The 15,585-nt window shown below is 46.9% G+C and overlaps 1 protein-coding gene across 3 annotated transcripts in view; it reads left to right on the forward strand.

The window, feature by feature from the left end:
• The first annotated feature begins 13,416 nt into the window (after positions 1-13,416).
• C9orf72 (C9orf72-SMCR8 complex subunit) overlaps positions 13,417-15,585 on the forward strand; it is a 36,687-nt gene continuing 34,518 nt past the window's right edge. The window contains exon 1 of one of the 3 annotated variants that reach the window (XM_075931456.1): positions 13,417-13,691. The gene's annotated coding sequence lies outside the window, so the exon portion shown is untranslated. Of the gene's footprint in view, positions 13,692-13,740; positions 14,083-15,585 lie in introns of those variants that run through there. The other 2 variants (XM_075931455.1, XM_006127254.2) reach the window with 2 other exon arrangements.

Consider the following 15,585-nt stretch of genomic DNA (forward strand, 5'->3'; position numbering starts at 1 on the left):
ACACGCCTGCACTGTCCCAGGAGAGGAATCTTCGCCCATCACATACCAGAGGTGCCTATTGTCTGCATTTTCCCAGGTGTGAATTATGCTTTGCACCCTCCGTGGGAAACTTGGCATTCAAAGCCATTTTTCCTAATTGGCCACTTGAGACCAGGAAGAAGCCTACATGACCCAAGGGGTATAAAGAGGGGTTTAGTAGCCCACCCCATTTGAGCTCCAATCACCTACACCTGCTGGCAGGTATTGATTGTCTCCCGAGGTCCGTGGGACGCACAACCTCACCCTACTTCTTCCCGAGGGATTGAGAGAAAGACGCTGGCCATGCCAAGTCTGGAACGCAGGGGTGAGAATTGTACCTGCAATGTGTTTCTTTATATGTACACTTTAATTGTCACTCTGTTATAAATTTAGTTACTTTATTATAGTTTCTTAAGGCAAACTGCTTCATTTCTATTGTAAACTGCCTTTGGTAAGGTGATTTAGCTGTAAACTCTGGGAATAAGTGGGGTGCCCTCATTCACTTATAAATATATATATATTGAACCAAGTTTCTTTTATTTTATTTTCTCTTTCTTTCTCCTATAAATAAGCCAGTGCGTATCAAGCTTCTGACTTGAACCCATGCTGCTGTACCCGAACCGAACACAAACAAAAGAACTTCAGCCGGTCAAAACGGACAGGTATAGGAAGAGCTTGGGTGTTTTGGATTGTGTCACTCCCAGGTGACAGATCCGTTGGGGCATCTCTCAGTCTTTCCCAGACTGCCCGCTGCGAAGGGATCCTGTGTCCTAGCAGCTAAAATCTGAGGTGTAATAAGCTCTTCCTATAAACTCGGGGCGTCTGAGAGCCTGTTGGCTGCCCTCTGCGACGGGACCCCGGTCCTAGCAGTAAAGTCACAGACGTTAAACTATTTTTCGGGGCGCCCTCCAGCCTCCTAGGCTGCCCACTGCAACGAGATTTTGCGTCTCAGCAGTTGAAGACTTGGGTGTAATACACACGCACACACTGCCCTGACCATTTCGGCTGACACAGCATTACCAATATTTCTACTGCTTATTGGACTGTTAGGGCACATCTACACAACAGGGCTATGTCTACACTGGCCCCTTTTCCGGAAGGGGCATGTAAATTTCACCTATCGTAGTAGGGAAATCCGCGGGGGATTTAAATATCCCCCGCGGCATTTAAATAAAAATGTCCGCCGCTTTTTTCCGGCTTTTAAAAAAGCCGGAAAAGAGCATCTACACTGGCTTCCTTCAAAGTAGGAATAAGAGCCTCCGGAAAAGGGCGCTTTTTCCGGAGGATCGGGGCCAGTGTAGACGCTCTTTTCCGGCTTTTTTAAAAGCCGGAAAAAAGCGGCGGACATTTTTATTTAAATGCCGCGGGGGATATTTAAATCCCCCGCGGATTTCCCTACTACGATAGGTGAAATTTACATGCCCCTTCCGGAAAAGGGGCCAGTGTAGACGTAGCCCAGGACTAAAGCTGAAATAAGCTATGCAAGTTAAGCTACGTCAATTGTGTAGCTTAAGTAAAAATAACTTATTTCAGCTTTTTATTACACCTCATTGCAGTATGAGTAACAGTTAATCCGAACTAAGGAGTTAGTTTGGATTAACTTCTGACTGCCGCGTGTAGCAGAAGTTCAGTTCACAGAAGTTCAGTTCAGTGGCAGTAAGTTCGAACTAAGGGGATTTAAAAATGGCACCCACCTGGGAACATGCAAATGAAGCCCAGGATATTTAAATCCCGGGCTTCATTTGCAAGTTTGAATGCCTACATTAGCCACCCTAGTTTGAACTAAGGGGCTAGTGTAGACATACTCTGATATGAGAATTGCCTTAAATACTTGTGAGAAGGCAGGGTTAGAATTTGCCTTGTCCTAGGGTTATGAGATCTTAAAATGATAGGCAAGAAGACAAATTTCAGCTGGGGTTGTTGCCTTGGCTTCAGCGGAGACACAGGGTACATCTAGACTGCGCACCTCTTTCAAAAGATGCTTTTTCGAAAGAAACTTTCGAAAAAGTATCTTTTGAAAAAGAGCATCTAGACTACATTATGCGGATTGGAAAATTGATCCACTTTTTCGAAAAAGAGAGTCCTGACTGCTGGACGCTCTTTCGAAAGAAAAAGTCTCCCAGAACCACTTCTGCCAGAGCATGGGGGCAGCATTTCCTTCCGGGTGCTGCTGCCTGCCCTTTCCAAAGACGCGTGGTTAAAGGGACCCCCCTGAAGACCCACTGCTCTGCTCCTGCAGCTACCTTTGCTGTCCCTCTAGGAGGTAAGCAAGATATTGAAGTGCTTGTTTGGAGTGCCCAGCTTCCTGGGACAGCACAGCAGGTTTTCTTGCTTGGAGGTTTTCCTGATTTGGATCCCTTTTTTTTTTTTGCCATGGAGCCAGAGCTGCCCCTGTGCAGGCAATGGCCCCATGCCATCATACTGCAAGTTTTGCTGCATCTGCATGACACAGTCATGAAGCTACTTCCCCATCTGGACCTAGACCAGAGGTACGAAAGTTTCGCCCGTCATGCAGCCCCACTGCCCTTGCCCCCAAACTTCTTCATGGAGAGGCATTTTTGGAGGCTTGACACCAGCTCCAACTGGTGGGACCAGCTCGTTATGGAGCTGTGAGACGACCAGCAGTGGCTCTGCAACTTCCGGATGCAGAAGGCCACTTTCCAGGAGCTGTGTACCTGGCTTGCCCCTGCTTTGCAACAGCAGGACACCCATCTGCGGCCCGCCATCCCCCTGGAAGAGAGTTGCTATTGCCCTCTGGAAGCTGGCCACCCCCGACAGCTACCACTCCATGGGACACCAGTTTGGAGTGGGCAGGTCTACTGTTGGGTCTATCCTGATGGAGGTAAGTCATTGTTGGGGGACAGTCACAGTTGGGAGGGGGGGTAAAAAAGGGAGACTGTCAGGAAAGGGCAAGCCGGAGTGGGGGATGAGGTTGAGTGGGAGTGAGAGTGGGAGGGAGCTCCTCCATTCACCCTGAGCTGCCGGGAAAGGGGGGGGGTGGAGTTCTGAGGAGGGGATTCCCAGGGTGTTTGAGGGGGAAGGTGGGTGGTGGGTTCTCCTCCCAAGAGATCAGGCACCCCTTCTAAAATTGTGTTGCTTGTCTATTTGTCTCTTTCTGCAGGTGGTGAGGGCCATCAGTTCTGAGCTGCTAAACAGGCTCATCCATCTAGCAGACCTGGACAACATCATGGCCGGCTTTGCTGCCCTTGGCTTCCCGAACTGTGGAGGAGCACTCAATGGGACACATATTCCAATCTGTGCACCGCCCCATCGAGCAGCCCAATTCATTAACAGGAAGAGCTACTTTTCAATGGTCCTCCAGGCCCTGGTTGACCATCGTGACCAGTTCACTGACATTTGTGTTGGGTGGCTGGGGCGGGCACATGATGCCCGCATCTTCAGGAACCTCTGCCGGAGACTGCAGGCAGGAACATTTTTCAATTGTGACTTTGTGGTTGGGGACATGCACATGCCAGTGTGCATAGTGGCTGATGCCACCTACCCCCGATGCCGTGGCTGATGAAGCCCTACACCGGCCACCTGGATGCGAGTAAGGAGCAGTTTAATGCTCATTTAACTGGGCTCGCAACCAGGTAGAATGTGTGTTCAGACGTTTAAAAGGGAGATTCCAATGCTTGCTCCCACAGCTAGAAATGGGGGAACGCAACATCCCTGAAGTGGTGGCTGTGTGTTGCGTTCTCCATAACATGGTGGAAAGGAAAGGGGAGGCCTTCCTTCCAGGGTGAGGTACAGGTGCTGATGGTCAGGAGAGGCACTTCGACCAGCCCCAGACAGCTGCCATCCGCCAGGCTCACCAGTCTGGTGTTCGCATCCGAGAGGCCCTACGGGAGCGATTCTCTAATGGAGGCCACTGACTCGCTTGAGGGCCTCCTGTCTGGGGGCTTGTTTGTAGAAATAACAAACACCAGGTTTTGTCTGAAAAAAATAACTTCTGTTTTATTGTTGTAAATATCAGTAACTGAAAGAATGTAGAAATGTTGCAAACATATAAAACCTTTTGTTTATTGTACATAGTTTTTTCTCAAAGTATACTTTCTGCATAAAAAATGAACAATTTCTTAAATACCCAACATTGTGTTTAACTGGAGTGATGGGGGTGCTTAAAAACTGGAGGGGGGAAGGGAACTTGAAACCTGGAGGGGGAAAGGGGATCAGGCTGGACAGTGCTTGCCTGCCTTGCAGGCTCCTGGTGCCTCGTGTTCGGGGTCCACCATGGCCTCGGGATCTGGTGGGGCAATTGACAGTTGGCTGGACAAGAAAGGGTAGGTGCACTTGGGTCTGGGAGGCCTGGGGGAGAGGGAGGTACAAGGGGGGAAGAGGGGTTTGGTGGGGCAGGGTCATGGTGTGCTGGAGGAGCAGGACCAGGCACAGAAGCAGGCAAGCCACAGACCTCCCTGAGAGTGGCACACAGGGACGTGCGCTGCTGGATAAGCTCCTCCATCAGCCGATCACGCCACCGAGCCTCTGCCTCTGTCCTCTCTTGCAGAATGGTGTTGAGCTCCTGCACGGCTACCACATGCTGCCTCAGGATGTCTGCATAGACATCCCTGTGTCTGCGGCTCCCATGTCGCCGGGATGGAGGTGGGGCTGGGGTGCTGTGGCCCTCTTGCACGGCTGGTCCGGCTGTGGAGGAAAAGAGGAAGACACAATCAGTCGTGTGCAACAGCTGTCCAAAAGGGCATGCCCTCTCCTTCAGACAGGGGACTCAGACATTCTGAAGGTAACACCATGTGTGACCTGGGCATCAGCCTGAGCATCACAGGGGTCCCAAAGTGCCAATGAGACCTCGCACTGACAACCCACCTGGGTGTGTTCTGGACATGGTTTATGCCACCACGTGGCACACCCCCACTCTACCACTGAACATGTTGGCACAGGCACATGCCAGCTGCATGATGTCCATGGTGAGTATTACAGGTTTCCCTTGTGCATCACCCACTGTGCACCACCTCCCCCACCGTGTGTGTTACATGACCTCGCTGAACTCACCTGCTGCTTCGTCTCCGGCATCAAATGACACTTAGAAGGCCTCTGGGGTCTGGGTGACTGGCTCCAGAGTGAGGGTCACGGTCTTCTCACTGTCCTCCTCCTTCGGCACCATCTCCCCGTCTCCACACTCCCTGGACTGCTCTAGGTCCTGCTCTGGTGCGTCCACCACTAGGTCCCCCAAGCCAGACTGGACGAAACGCAGTGGTGTGCGTGCTTCCCCACCACCAAGGACCTGGGCCAGCTCTGAATAATAAGGGCAATCATGGGGGGCTGCCCCAGAATTGGAGCTCTCCTCCCTGGCCTTTACATAGCCCTGGTGCAGCTCTTTCACTTTAGAGCGCATCTGGTCCTGAGTGCGGGGGTGGTGCCCTCTCTTGGCCAGGGCCTCTGCCATGCAGCTAAAAATGTCTGCATTTTGCCGCCTGGTGTTCAGGGCTTGTAAGGCCACCTCCTCTGACCAGAACTCAAGAAGGATCTTGAGCTCTGGCCCAGACCATGCCGGTGCCCGGCATTTGGAGCCCCTGGTTGGGTCCCCAGAAGGCTGTCTGGAAGGGCCAAGAGGGTCTTGGGGATGGGACATGGCTGCACTGGAAGAGCCGTGTGCTCTGGCTGCTTTGCTGCCACAACTGGCTGTGAGGGTGACTGTTCCCTTAAAAGATGGCTGCAGACAGGAACCAGAGAGATGCAAGGCATGCCCCGGACTGTCCACCAGGCTTCTTCCTGGAGGCCCTTTTTTTCGAAAAAACTGGCTCCTCGCATCCACACACACTTTTTTTCGATGGATCTCCATTGAAAAAGACGTTCTTCCTCATGAAATGAGGAGTACCGCCGTCGAAAGAAAAGTCGCGTTCTTTCGATTTAATTTCGAAAGAACGTGGCTGTAGTCTAGACACAGGTGACATTTTTTCGAAAAAACTCTGCAGTCTAGACACAGCCACACTGATTACACCATTCAGCCCTAGGCGTTTAATTTGACCCCAGCACTGTTGAAAATAGTGTCAATTAATGTGTTGAGGGTGAAGGGTTCTTATATTGTACCTTCTTTATCTTGTGCCCTTAAATGCTTTTCCTGCTACATCTTTCCTTTTGACACATAAGCATGCAAGTTTTGTATAGCTACCAACCTCCAGATCAATACAAGTTATGCTGCTTAGCCATTTACGCTCACTTTCTGACTTTCTTATATAATATGTAACTTAATCAGTCACTCACATAACCAATGATTTATTCTTAGCCAACATACTTTCACTTTGACAGAGTTTTTCAAGTTGTGAGAACAGTTCTACAAGAAAGGGTGTATTTCCCTCAGCAATACTAAGTACAGACCACAGCTAAAAGTGTTAAGAAGGAGCCTATCAACAAACGGACAAAGACTTTTAAAAACTGAAACTGTAAATGATTCAAAAGTAAATGTTATAAGCAAAGTTATTATACTAATCTGGAAATGCTGGAGAGGAGCAGAGGGGGTTTTGTTATTGTTGTTGTGTTTCTTTTGAGAAAGGCATCTCAATTCTTTGTTGAAGTGAAAGGAACAAGACCTGGAAATGCTGAAGCACTGTATATACTTTTAGTTATGCAAGCCTGGTTTGGAAATCTCAAAAGCTTGGATAAAGTTCGCGTAAACAAGTATGGACTTTGGCCCCAAACAACTGAAAACCTCCAAACATTGTGAAAATTACACCTTGTTAACATTGACAGAAGGCACTCCAAGCTTTTTAAACACCATCATGAATGTTTTTATTGGATTTCCTGTCACAGCTTCATCAAATCCAAATCTTCTCTATCACTGCCAATCACACACATGCAAGTAATGATAGGTAAACAAAGAGAGAGGCCAACATTTTCAAAAGTGGCCCTGCCAAGTCCCAGTGTCAGTGGAGTCTCTCCACTGCAGCTGTGAGGTTTCCGGAGGACCTGCTGGTGCTGTGCTTCTGTCCTTTGTAAGACCATGGCTAATGGAGTCATCTCAACTGCTACATCCTCAAGCTCAGTTACATGGGGTTGCAGAATGAGACTCAACAGACCTGGATTCTGCAATTCACTGAAGAGGTGGAGATTCCTTGCATAGGTCTTCAAATCCCACCTCTCTCATATAGTGGTGATACACCATGGCTGCATCTAGATTGGCATGGACGCTTTTCCGCAAAAGCACTTTTTGCGGAAAAGCGTCCCGTGCCAATCTAGACGCACTTTTCCGCAAAAAAAGCACTGATCGCCATTTTCGCAATCGGGGCTTTTTTGTAGAAAACAAATCTGAGCTGTCTACACTGGTCCTTTTGCGCAAAAGCTTTGTGCAAAAAGGACTTTTGCCTGAACGGCAGCAGAATAGTATTTCCGCAAGAAGCACTGATTTCTTACAGTAGGAAGTCAGTGCTTTTGCGGAAATTCAAGCAGCCGGCAAGTTTCCGGAAAGCGGCTGATTTTCCGGAAAAACTGGCCAGTCTAGACACAGCCCATATGAACCACAAGCAAGAGTCTTGTGATCACAGAAGAAGGAAAAGAATTTCCTCCATTAACTCCATGGAGCCCATATCACTGCTTGCAGTGGATGCAAAGTAGAGAATATTGTAATGGTAAAATCTGAATCCTTGCAGCATGAGATGGAGAGATAAGTACTAGTGGAAACGAGCTGCCTTCTTGATTTTTTTCCTGTTCATGGTGCTGTAAGTAAATGAACATACAACACGTATATAAAAAGACGCAACAATGCCATCCTACCATCTACAGCTAATCAAACTAGCATATTTCCCAGAATGTCATCAGTCACCAGTGAACCACTAGGTCCTCCTAATTAAGAGAAGTAAAACTCAGTAAGGGAAGTGAGTCTGAAGAAGAAACAGACAAGGTCTTAACAAGAAAGAGGAAGTTCTACTATTGCTTATCGGAAACATGCAGTGTTTTCATCATGCTTAATTTATAACAAAGGTTAAAATCCTTAATTTCAATGAGAGTGGTGTTTTAGACATTGTTTCGATTTGAGAAACTTGTCATCCAGTATTCTCTAGTTAGAAATGTTGCACTGGGTTGTAATGATCATTTTGTTTGCTTGTCTTTTGTAAATAAAATAGGGCACTTGATTCTGAGGTCTTTAAACTTGATGGGGAAAGGACCTATACAGAACCCCCTCAGATAGTGGCATGACTAGTGGACAGAAGATCTAGGTCCAAGTTATTGCTACATGTTCAGCATTCTCTGCTGTAGAGCATCAGTTTTCTGAGCCAACATGTTTCATATATCACTAAATTTTGCTACTATTTTGTTAGCCTGTTTTCTGTTGGAGATGATGGATTTCCAGTAAGACAGCCACCATAGTTGTTGACCAAAGTGGCCAATAAGGGTTCTGCATCTCTTTTAATAATATGGGATTTATTCCCAATTTCCAACTTGGATCCTTATTTTCTACTGACCCAAATTCAGCCCTGGTTTCATTTTCAATTGGATATACTATTATCTTCGATTCTTATACTAAGCTGGTGTAGAGTACTGCTGAGTGTTGTTAAATGCCTCCATGCCAGGGGTGACACCATTTCAATAATGAGTGAAGTGATCTCTGCATATAATGGGACAAACTCTGCTCAAAATATTGATATCATGATCTTGATTTAACATCTCATGTGTATTTTTAAAAAAAAATCCCAAGGTATTTGTGGTATGTCTGTTTCCTAGCCAATTTCTCCTTGAGACAGTTACATTCTGCTTTCCTAATCTTTCTTCGCTGCTTAAACACGATTTCCTCCTTCATTTGTACTAAATAATTGTAGAAGGTTGGTAGGTGCTGTTTAAAACACCATTTTGGTGGTAGGAGGAATGATTCTTCAACATGTATAGTTCTGTAACTCTATAAAGCGCTGTAAACATTATGATGAATACTATAGAACTAAGTGATGCTGATTCTGCATCCTTGCTAGTGAAGTTTGCTTAGCTATTAAGATTACTTCAGTGCTTACCTTAGCCGCTACTGTCTTGCTGAGATCTGAGAAATCACACTTCTGTGACCTACAATGAGCATGCCGTTCACCTCACCTTTGCTCCTTCCTGTCTGCGCATGCATGTGCGCGCGTGCGCACACACACACACACACACACACACACACACACACAATCCCCACTATTGATAGATGATCAGCAACTTTAACATCTTCCCTGTTTCTTTATCTTCATCTTTCTATTTGTGCTGCTGCCACTGTGCCTGATAACTGGTAACAGTAATAAAGGTGCTGCTTTTCCAAATTGTCATAATCGGCTAAACTGCTCTGTCTACACCCCACTTGGGAGAGCAATCTGGGAAACACAGATTGTTGCTGCCAGTGATGTTTTTGGGAGATGAAGGAGTGGACTCTTCAACTGGTGTCTATCGTCTCTCAATTAAGAGAAGCAATAGACTTGTTAGCTCATTCCTCTGGTAATGGCAACTTTGTCAATCAGCTCCAGTAACTTTACCACTGACAGGAACTAGGGAGTGGTAAGGCAGTATTGGAAACCAAAGAAAATCACTATCACAGAATCTCTGAGAACATAGATGTGCATAATAAGAAGCTAAGGGCAAAATTTTGTGGCATGGAATTAAGGCTTTACTGATATTGTTAGAGATCTCCAATATAACATTAATTCTTTCATCTCACTATAGGCATTCTGACCAATTCACATTCATGCAGGGCAAACAATTTACCCTATAACTGTAGGTCATAGTGTTTTAATTTCCTTTTAATTTTATGTTTAATGTTGTAATATTTAATTTTAAACTTCAAGCAGAAGTTTTCTTTCTTTGTGGAAACTATTATTAACATAGAATTCTATATAACAGCACTGCTGTGATAGTAAGCTAACTGGGGCATATTCTTTCCTGAATTCATATCCATTTTCATTATTGATTTCAAGGAAATTACACATGCAATGAATATGGCGCAGTGTGTGGAAACTAAGGAGAAATTGATTTTTGGGTCACCAAGTCAAATCGTTTAGTCTCTCCACCCCATCTTACACCATATGCAGAAAGTCGAGATAATGAAAATGCCTGTTTTCCACAAGTCCTCACAGCTGAGTTTTAGTAAATATTATTCTCTTTTCCATTCACCCACATCTTCCTATATTTCAAAAGTTGAAGATTTTCCCAGTGTTGCTTAGGTCCTTCAGAGCCGGGGGCTGGAAGTGCAGAGGGTGCAGAAATCAGGGCAGGAGACTGAGATATGATGGAGTCACATGGGAGAGAGTGGAGATGTAAGAGTCAGATCAGGAGTTGGGGACTCGGGGAAGGGGGTGGGGTCATTATCAATGTTACTTCTCAAGGCCAACCCTGTGCAGCGGGGGCCGCACTACCCAGCCCACTGGTGATGCTGCTCCCCAGGGCTGGCTTGGGGCTGTCTGGGTGATTGGGAAGCACTTGCTTGTTGCCCCCAGTTGGTCATTCTAGAGTATTACTGTCCCTGCTACCACAGCCTTCCCTTTCCATTTAATAAGAAACAATTGCATTCCACACACATCCCATTATCCTGGCACAACCAAATCCTGACCTTGCTCAAAGTTATCATAAGAGGAAGCTGCATACCAAATTTAGTGGTCTTAGCTCTTACCGTTTAGCAGGAGTTCTCGAACAAACAGACTCACAAACGGATGGACACATAGATGCACAAAGTCTCTCAAATATATAATAGATGACATTATTCAGCAAAGGAGACACTGCAAATGTTTTTTAAAAAGTGTTTCATTTGGTTGTTTGCTTCAGCTCTGGCCACAGCCTGGACTGAAATACTACCTCCTTTTTGCTTTGTTTTATATTCTTTATAATTAACTTTGTCATATAAATGTAGGGCTAAGCCTTGCCATCAGCAGTATTTTCTGCTTGGAAAAATATTTGCTTACATAGCAATATGTCACTCACCGCTTCTTGATGTCTTTGCAAAATGCACTTGCATGCCTATTATTAGTATTTTCAGATCATGTAAAATGGGATTCTTATTTTGTTGGCTGCATGAAGAAAACCCAAAGCAGTGAAGGAAAAAGAGAAAGGCAAAGGGCAGAGTTGCTGCCAGAGAAATGAATTGCCTTTGCAGATACCTCAGCTTAGAGACCAAACAACAATATACATTAAAAAAAAACGTCCTACATATTTTAATCATATCTCGTAATAGTAATTTTCATCCATAGCTTTCAAAGCACATTCCCCTTTTACTGATGGGGAAACTGAGACACAGAAATGTTAAATTACTTGGCCCAGGTCACATAGCAACTCAATATCAGAAACAATAATAGAGCTCAGGTCTTCTAACTCCCTCCTTTACCACTCTGCTGCTTCACTAAGGCTCTATGTTGCTAGATTCAAATTTCCTATTAAGCTTCTTCTAACCAAGCTTACTATTTGACTCACAGATCAGAGGTAAGGTTTGCCCCAATTACTCTTGATATCCAAAAGGAGAGACATGTAAACAGTAAACTGTATAAACAACGAACAAATTAACACATCCTCTCAATTTTAATAATTTGAGACATTAGTAACTACGGTGAGGAATTTAAAATATATATATAAGTTCAAATTTAGACCTGATGTGAGTAGTAAACTCCACTGTAGTCAAAGTTGCCCAGCCTGTTTATGTTAGCTTTGAGTTTGTTGTCTGATTTTTAGTTTTACTGTAGCAATTTAAATGTCAACTGCTTTTATCACTGCTAGCTAGTTTTGTGACATGTTCCACTGTTCAAAGAATAATTGTACAGTTTGGGGTAATTAATTGAAATAATAGTATAATCCAATAAGCATACATAATAATTAATATAAAATAAAAATATATATAGTGTTTTCTGAATATTTTGTAAAAATAAATAAATAAATAAATAAATAAATAAACACATTCTTATTAGTGGACAATCTAAAATCTACTATATATTTGAGAAAGTTTATCTGTGAGCAAGCAACCAAGTGAGTTTGTCTGTCCATCTGCTCAAGAACTCCTCCTAAACGGTCAGAGCTAAGACCACCAAATTTGGTATACAGCAAGGTAAGGATTTAGTTGTGCAGGGGAAGCTGAAGGTTCTTCCCCCATGCATATGGGAATGCATTAGCAATAAACCATACAGAAAAGGGACAGGATCACTAGGAAAGTAAAGAGTTGACTGGGGGCATGCCCCCGTCCCCCATCTGGGAATGCCCCAGCCCCAAGCCTCCCACCCCACAGGCACCCTATGAGGGAGGGGGAACTGCAGCTCTCCCCTCCCTGTTCATACAGGAACATTGCTGGCTGCAGTGGTCTGGGACTTAGGAGAATTCAGTGCCATACTTTTGCCTTAAATTTCCTTTTTGCAGATAGGCAAGTCACTTAAGCCAGAACCCTATACAGAACTGTAGACAAGACTGCCTAGTTTCCAACGCTACAGCCATGAGCTGTGTCTTATTTGTAAAACTGGACACTTTTATCTGTTCATATTATAAAATCTTCAGACCAGGGAGTACATCATAGTGTTCCCAACTTTTATGACATACGGTATGTGGTTTTTGATTGGTTGGTTGGTTAGTTTGGTTTTTTGTTTTTATAGATTCAATTTCTGGAGTCATGAAATTACAAAGGATTACAAAGTCCTATAACCTTATACAGGTTGCACCTCTGAAAACCATCACTCTGTGGTCTGGCAACATCTGTGGTCCAGGACAGGCTCATACTCAGGAATTTCTGGGGGGGGGGGGGGGGAGTGCTTTTTTGGTAAATGTGGACAGCAAGGGTGCGAATGCACCCCCAATGGTCCCACAAATCACGATATCAAGTATCAGAGGGGTAGCCGTGTTAGTCTGAATCTGCAAGAGCGACGAGGAGTCCTGTGGCACCTTATAGACCAACTGAAGTGTTGGAGCATAAGCTTTCGTGGGCAAAGACCCACTTCGTCAGATGCATCTGACGAAGTGGGTCTTTGCCCACGAAAGCTTATGCTCCTACACTTCAGTTAGTCTATAAGGTGCCACAGGACTCCTCGTCGCTAAAGCACGATATGTAATTGCTACCTGTAGGGTTGTGCTACTTCGGGTAGCACTATCTTACGGGAACAGTTCCTTCCTGTACAAATCAGAAACTGCTACCAGTAGCACAGTCCTATAAGGGAACAGCTCTGTACAAACCACCAGTTGGCCAGGGTAAGGCAGGAGCAGCATGCTGCCAAGCGCCCCTCCCCAGTGCTCCGGCAGGCCCGGCAAAGCTGAGGCCCACCTCCTCCAGCAGCAAGGCCCAGGCCCACTCCAGGCTTTGTTCCTGGAAGGTGGGGAAGAATCAACCCCAGCCTTCCCTCCGCCAGCTGGAGCACGAGGGAGGGCGGCTCAGGCAGCCAGACGCTCCTGCCTTCCCCCACCGCGGCGACCCCACTGCGAAGTGCCCCGCCCCGCTTCGCGATGTCGAGCGAACGAGCTTCTACGGGGGCCGAGAGGGGCTGACTCATAGTTTAGCCGAGGGTTTGTCAAATCAGTGCTGCCAAGCGACGCGCCCTTCCCGCCAGCCTGCCCGCGCCTTTCCTTCCGGCGGGCCCGCAGCCGCCGCCCCAACAGCACGCGCACGCTCCGATTCGCGAGCCACGGCTAGAGCGCATGCGCAAGGGGAGGTTTTTCTGAGGCCGGCGGCGAGCCTGTTTTGTTTACCTGCGCCGGGTAGCTGTTCCGGCGCGCGGCGGGCTGAGGGGACTGCGGCTGCGCAGGTAAGGTGGGGGAGTAGCGGCCGGGGGGTGGCTGTGGCCGGGACGGTTATGGGGGAGGGGCTGTACTGTGTGGCTGCGTGAAAGTGAGGGGGAGTGACGGGGAAGCCGCGTGGGCTCGGGGCTCGCATCTGGGCTCTGACCCTGGCTCCGCCACGGGCTTGCGGGGTGACCTCGCGCGCCTCAGCTGCCCGTGCCTCAGTTTCCCCACCTGAGACGTAGGGGTCGTGAGCGCCGTTGGAAACGCGCATTGCGCTGTCGCGGCGAAAGGAGCCTCCCGGGAGGCGTCGTCGGGGCGCAGCTCCGTTACTCGCCTCCGTGCAGCGAGGGGCCTTCCCCGGGCAGGCGGGCCAGTGGTTTGGCGAGTTTGTGTCTCTGTGGTTTTAACACTGAGGTAAGGGGAGCTCTGTCTGTCCCACGACCTGTGCAGTCACCGCTTCCTCCTTTGCCTCTGCGCTGCTTTTCTTCTCCGGCTTGGGGAGCCTTGGCTTGAGCTGTGCGGAGTTAGCTCCAGTCAAAATAACCTGTTAGAATGGAGGGGCTGAATAACTCCTTAAAAACAAACACGGGGGTTATTTAAAGCTACACTGTCTGTAGCTTATTTTTAAAAATCCAATTTAAATGTGAAACTGACAACTTATGTTAAGGCCTAAGCTTGTTATAATCCATTAACATTTAAATACATAAAAAGATATTCATCAATATGTGTTTGCTGCTATACTTTAAAAAAAGTCAAACTACAAAACTGCAGAAATTTGCTAAAACAAATTTTAGTCTCTTCTGCAAGGCCAGATACTCTGTAGGGAGAATATTTTCTTCATATCAGGTCATTCAACTACAGGTGAGACCTGACCTGTCCCAAATATATAACCCATTAATACAACATGATTTGTTAGATACTGATACACTCCCTCTCAAGGATGTCCTCTCTTTTGAATGTTCAAATATGGTAACCCTAAGGGAATTTGCTGGATCTGGGAGGTCTCCTGCCACCAGCCTCTCAAGTTGCAGTGTGTGGAGGTGCAGGAGTGTTATGGCAGAGATCTGGGAATGTGGGGGTGCAGAAGTCTGGAGATGTGGGTATAAGAGGGGCTCGGGCAGGGGGTTCAGGTGTAGGATCGTCTCAGGGTTGGTGTGTACAGGAGTGATATGATGCTGCGGCTAGATGGGAGCGAGGCCCCAATTGGGGGCTTGTTTGCCAGGCTTCATTTTTAAATAAAGTAAAATATTATGTCCAACAGAAAAGGTTTCAACATTGTCTTGATTTATGGCAGGAGTAGGGAGCCTTTTTTGGCTCGGGGGCCACTGACCCACAGAAAAATCAGTCAGGGACCACACAAGTGAGAACCAAAAAACCCCAAACTCCCACCCCTCACTGATATGACCCCCAACTGAAACACTTTTTTTCCCTTGATGCTCCTGACCAATAATGGGAAGAGGGGCAGGGAGGACTGAGGTTCAAGACTTCAGGCCAGATTTCCTCTTCTGAGGTTAGTGGATTTTGGCTACGGGGTGGAGCCAAAAATTAGGGGTTAAGTGTGTGGGACCTAGCCATCTGAGAATGGGATAGGGATGGGAGATGAGGATCTGGGTGGGAGGAGGTGGGGTGTAGGAGGGAGTGAGGCCTGGCCTGGGGGCAGGCTGCCTGGCCTGGGGGCAGTGGGGGAGATTTTGGCTAGGGGCCTGGAGGCAGGGAGTGTCTTGCCGGGAGGTGGGGGAGGTGAGTGGGGGTGTTGGTCTGGGCATGATGGGATGGGGATGCACTTGTTTTTACGCCACGTGGTAGGCATTGTGTAATGAAGGGGGGAAATCTCGCTCCCCTGGGGTACAGAGCCCCCAGAAGGGTTCGAGGCCGGAGGTCAAATCAGTGAGGCAGGAAAGAAACTTAGAAGAGAAA

Source organism: Pelodiscus sinensis, chromosome 6 (assembly GCF_049634645.1).
Source record: "Pelodiscus sinensis isolate JC-2024 chromosome 6, ASM4963464v1, whole genome shotgun sequence".
Taxonomy (NCBI): Eukaryota; Metazoa; Chordata; order Testudines; family Trionychidae; genus Pelodiscus; species Pelodiscus sinensis.